Source organism: Diceros bicornis, chromosome 14, assembly GCF_020826845.1.
Source record: "Diceros bicornis minor isolate mBicDic1 chromosome 14, mDicBic1.mat.cur, whole genome shotgun sequence".
Lineage (NCBI taxonomy): Eukaryota > Metazoa > Chordata > Mammalia > Perissodactyla > Rhinocerotidae > Diceros > Diceros bicornis.
In genome coordinates this window covers 33237685-33243049 of record NC_080753.1, presented here as the reverse complement: position 1 = coordinate 33243049, position 5365 = coordinate 33237685, and the positions used below count along the sequence as shown (strand labels likewise).

The following is a 5365-nucleotide window of genomic DNA, read 5'->3' as shown; positions in this document are numbered from 1 at the left end:
GCCCAGGTCCTCAGGGCTGGCTCATAATAAACTCACCCCAATTTTGATTTATAGATTGGTTACAGATTATTTGCATCAACAAACCATGAGGAAATGTTGCAAAGCCCATCTTCAGAATGTATCCAGAATCCAATCACTTCCCACTATTTCCACTGCTCACACCAGTGGAAGCCATGGACACCTCCAGCCTGGAATACTTGCACTAGTTTCCTTCTATTCCCTAGGGCCTCCCTTGCCCTTTGCCTCCCAATTCTGCTCTCAGCACAGCAGCCACAGTGATCATTTTAAAGGATAAGTCATATCATGTCCCTCTCCTGCTCTAAACTGTCTTATAACTCATCTCACTCAGAGCAAAGTCAAAAACCCTTCTAATATCCTCCAGGCCTACATGGTCTGGCGGCACCTCTACCCCATCTCAATTACTCTCTGCTCCAGCCATACTGGCCTCCTTGCTCTTCCCAGAACACACAGACACACTCCTACCCTAACACATTTGCACTGGGGGTCCCCCTGCCTGGAAAGAACTTCCCCCAGACAATCTCATGAAGAATTCCTCATATCCTTCACATCTTTCCTGAAAGGTCACCTTCCCAGTGAGGCCCACATTAACCACCCAAATTAGAAGAGCCATCTTCCCTGTCTCCACACCCACCCTCTGGATCACCTTCCCCATTGCATTTTTTCCATAGCACTTACCACCTTCTAACATAAACACTTTCCCTATTCACTATGCTTATAGCATATAGTCTGTCTCTTCCCACTACAATATATATTCCACAAGGCCAGCAACTTCTGTCTGTTGTCACATCAATGATGTTTCCCAGATGCAAAAATATCATATCATATATCTGGTATACAACCAATATCAGGTGAATGAATGATCAGTGTCTAAAACATTCTCGGTGCTTCCATTTATTTCCTCTCTCAAATTTTAGGAATCTTCTTTAATTAACCCATCAATCCCTCATGGCAAGAATTTTAAAAAACAAATTAATATCCAGATTCTTATCTTCAATATGCAAATAAGCAGTTGCAGCTCAGTGCAACATGAAGTTCAGACAGGGATGGAGATGGCCCAGCCCCATCTCTGCTGGAACAGGAAAGTTGATCAGGAGAGAGAACACAGATCAGTGTAGGAAGGAGGTGGTGGGGGAGACCAGTCTCCGCACCTCCTTACATTATTCTAATAGGAACACAGACACACTCAGGCACCCTTCACAGAAAGAAGAGGCAGAGGTTCTTGAAGTCACAATGGAGGTGGGACAGGAACAAATCTTGCATCACTCAGTCCCCCACAAGGCAGTTGTCTCACGCTATAGAAGAAAATAATCATGGACAAATTTAAGTCAGTCACTATAACTGGTGACATTCTGAACAGCCCACCACATGCTCAAAACGTCCCAGCCAAAGCATCCCCATACCCCTGTCCTGCCCCAGGGGGACCAACCCCTCCCCATGTCAGACCCTCTGGAATCTCACCTGCAGTGAGAGACACATCAGAGCCCTGGGCACTGTCGCTGCCTGGGGTAGAACAAAACAGGACATGGTCAGAGACCACAGGAGATGAGACTAAAGGAGGAACTATGGGGTGGGTGAGCTCCCCCATGGGCTCCGTCTACACTATCCCAAGGGTTTCAGGGATCAACACCCTCTCCATACTTACTTGCAGCCTGAGCATAGTTCCCTCCTTTTCCACCTGTGGGAAGAAAATATCCTGTGAGAAAGCAGGGAAGAGGCAGAGCCATGAGGTCCTAAAGGAACCCTCTAGTCCTGGATTCAAGAGAAGTTTCCAGAACTGTGATTACAGACCCAAGACAGGATCAGGAAACATGAGGAAAGTACACGTGTGGGGACTGGAACAACCACCCTCCTGGGGGTCTGTCCTCAGCAGTGACCTTCCCTTCTGTCCTGTAACTGTTGGGAATCAGGTCCCCATCACCAGACTCATCAAGGTGATAAATTTGTCCTTCATTTTCACATGCACTTTACTAAAGAGTAAGTGTTAGCAAACAGGGCCCCAGGCAAGGAAAGCACATGTGCCTGTGGATGGGACTTCCCATTAACGAGGCAGGACAAACTTCTACCTGGGCTTGAAACTCCCCAATGGGACAAGAAAACTCTGACCACACTCCTTGCCTACCTGAGCCCTTCTTCCTCCAGAACACAGCTCCAGCCACCACAGCTCCAGTGACCACAAAGAGAACCAGGCCAGCAATGATGCCCACAATGAGGATGGTGGACACAGGAAGTGGTTCTGGGAAGGGAAGGAAAGGTGAAGGCCCTGACTCCCGGCCTCAGCCCCCACTCTGCTGAAGGTCTCCAAAAGGGCTCCTGCTTTTCCTGAGAAGAGGCATCCTCCCTCATCCCCGCCTCTTACCCCATCTCAGGGTGATGGGCTCAGGCAGCCCCTCGTGCTGCACATGGCACAAATATCTCTGCTCCTCTCCAGAAGGCACCACCACAGCCGCCCACTTCTGGAATGTCCCGTCCCCTGCAGGCCTGGTCTCCACAAGCTCTATGTCCTAGGTCAGGTCCTCCCCATCACACTGCCAGGTCAGGGTGATCTCCGCAGGGTAGAAGCCCAGGGCCCAGCACCTCAGGGTGACCTCACGATCAGAGATGGGATAGTGGGTCACGTGTGTCTTTGGGGGATCTGAGGAGAAGGGTCAGAAAATTCAAGAACTTTACATCTGCCTTGGGCCACTGAAGCAGCACTCATGTGACCATCCTGAGAACAGACAGGACAACTGGGTTGGGGGAAGAGGGGCACAAAACCCAGACACCAGCCTGGGCACAGGCTTCTGGGATAATCTCTATTCTTTGGAAATTTCTAGAATGAAGGGGAGACAGCCCAGGGTAAGAGGCAGGTCTCTGAGGGGGAGAAAAGGGATTTCTGGTCCTGACTTGGGTGAAGGCCGAGTGACTCAGAAAAGCTGGAGTCAGACCTCAAACACATTGTGTGTGGGGCAGAGAACAAGGCCTCAGAGAGAGAGTCCCCCATGGTTCCCAGAGCCGCTGCCAGAGTCAAAGGGAATCGCTTGTCAGTCCTTTCAGGGATGCCTTCCCTCTCCATCCACGGAGACACTGCCTCCCTTAATCGACCCTGAGAAAAAGGCAGGTCCTCTGCACCATTCGCTTTGTGGTACCGGATCTGAAAGCCCAGGCGGACTCAATCTCCTCAGCCATGGGACGGGCAGATTCAGGTGTCATCCCATTTTCCCTCGTCTCCTTGTAGGAAGCCCCCAGCCCAAAGGGAGATTGGGGATGCCCCTCGTACCTGCGCGCTGCAGCGTCTCGTTCCCGTTCTCCAGGTATCTGCGGAGCCACTCCACGCACTCGCCCTCCAGGTAGTTCCTGTCGAGCTCCGCCTCACCGGCCGCCTCCCACTTGCGCCGGGTGATCTGAGCCGCCGTGTCCGCCGCGGTCCAGGAGCGCAGGTCCGCGTTCAGGGCGAGGTGATCGGCGCCGTCGTAGGCGTCCTGCCTGTACCTGCGGAGGAGGCGCCCGTCCGGCCCCACGTCGCAGCCGTACATCTTCCGGACGTTGAGACCCTGGCCCCGCCCCCTTGGTCAGCCCCGCCCACTCGGCCCCGCCCCCGCCCCGACCACCCGCAGTGATTAAACCTCAACTGAAAAAGAAACCGTGGAAAAGTCTCCGCCGGCTCTTCCCGGGTCGGGGGCCCGGGCGGGTTCTGCAGCGTCGGGGTGAATCTCGGACCCGGAGACTCGGGGAGACCCCGGCCCGTCCGTGGGGTGGGGGTCGTGACCTGGACCCGGGCCCGCGTCGCTCACCGGCCTCGCTCTGGTTGTAGTAGCCGCGCAGGGTGTTCAGGTTCACTCGTAAATTCTGGGCGGTGTCCTTGAGGTTCCCCGTCTGCTCTTCCCAACACTCCGGCCCCTCCTGCTCCACCCACGGCGCCCGCGGCTCCATCCTCGGACTCGCGGCGTCGCTGTCGAACCGCACGAACTGCGTGTCGTCCACGTAGCCGACGGCGATGAAGCGGGGCTCCCGGCGGCCGGGCCGGGACACGCCGGTGTAGAAATACCTCAGGGAGTGGGAGCCTGGGGGCGGGGAGGGGCTGAGAGCCGGCCCGGCCCTCCTCCCGGCGGGTCCCCGGGTCCGAGGGTGATGGGGCCGGAGGGGGCCCATCCGTCGTGAGACGGAAAAGGGGCGGCGGGAGACCCGAGTGGGTGAGAGAAGGGGGCGGGAGGCTGGGAGAGAAGAAGAGGGGTCAGGGCGGGGCGGGACCGAGGTGGGGGAGGGGTTCAGGGCGGGTGTCCGCGGAGACGCGCCTTCCCCGGGGGTCCTGCGCCCCCGCCGCGCGGTTCCCTCGCTCCGCCCCCCACAGAGGCCGTTTCCCCCCGACCCCGCACTCACCCGCCCAGGTCTCGGTCAGGACCAGAGCCCCCGAGAGCAGCAGGAGGAAGGTTCGAGGCGCCGTGACCCTCATCCTCGCGGTCTGGGGAGAATCTGAGTTCCGGACGGTGGTAGAGACTTTATAACCGGGAACCTTGGAGACGCTGATTGGCGTCTCTAGAAACCGGACACGCAATGGGAGTGAGAACTGGGGCCGCGTCATGAGTCTCCAGGCGGGAGGACCTGACAGGTAGTGAGCGGGAGAAGTGAAACTCAGGGAGATGGAGGCTCCCCAACACTGAGCTTCCCCGCCCCAGACACCGCCCTCGGGCCTGAGACCCTGAGAGCCACGTCCGCGGACCTGGGACTTTGCCCTGACCCCTCTCCTCCTGCACCGAGAGCTCTTTGTCACACTGTCTCCCCGAGTCCTGGCCCAGGGACTGTCTGAGGAAACCGGGGAGAGACCCTCAGATGGGCTCAGCCCCTTTTCTTCCTCTTACTGGAATCACTTTCCCTGAAATGGACTCCCCGCCTCCCATCCCTGACCTCTCCCCTTGGACTCTTCTAGAAGAGTCCAGGGAACTTGATGCCAGTGAGTGAGCTCACCGTGGGAATGGAGGTGGAGGGACAGGGGTTTTCTCTTTAAACCTGGAGAGGTTGTGCCTGAAAACACCAGATAGAGGTTCTCATAGGGACTGGGTTCCTTGGGTAACACAATCTTGAAAACCCTGAACATCAGGAATCTACTCTATAAAAGAAGTGATTTTGGGGGGCCGGCCCGGTGGTGGGGCGGTAATAAGTGCGTGCGCTCTGCTGTGGCAGCCCAGGGTTCGCAGGTTCAAATCCCCAGTGCGCAACGATGCACCGCTTGTTAAGCCATGCTGTGGCGGCCTGCCATATAAAGTAGAGGAAGATGGGCACGGATGTTAGCCCACGGCTGATCTTCCTCACCAAAAAAAAAAAGTGATTTTGGCCCCTTCATAAAAAAAAATAAGTGTCTAAATAGCAC

At 55.9% G+C, this 5365-nt stretch overlaps 1 pseudogene; it reads right to left on the bottom strand.

The window, feature by feature from the left end:
- Positions 1-888: 888 nt before the first annotated feature.
- On the bottom strand, positions 889-4594 carry LOC131413876 (patr class I histocompatibility antigen, A-126 alpha chain-like; annotated as a pseudogene).
- Between the last annotated feature and the right edge of the window lie 771 nt (positions 4595-5365).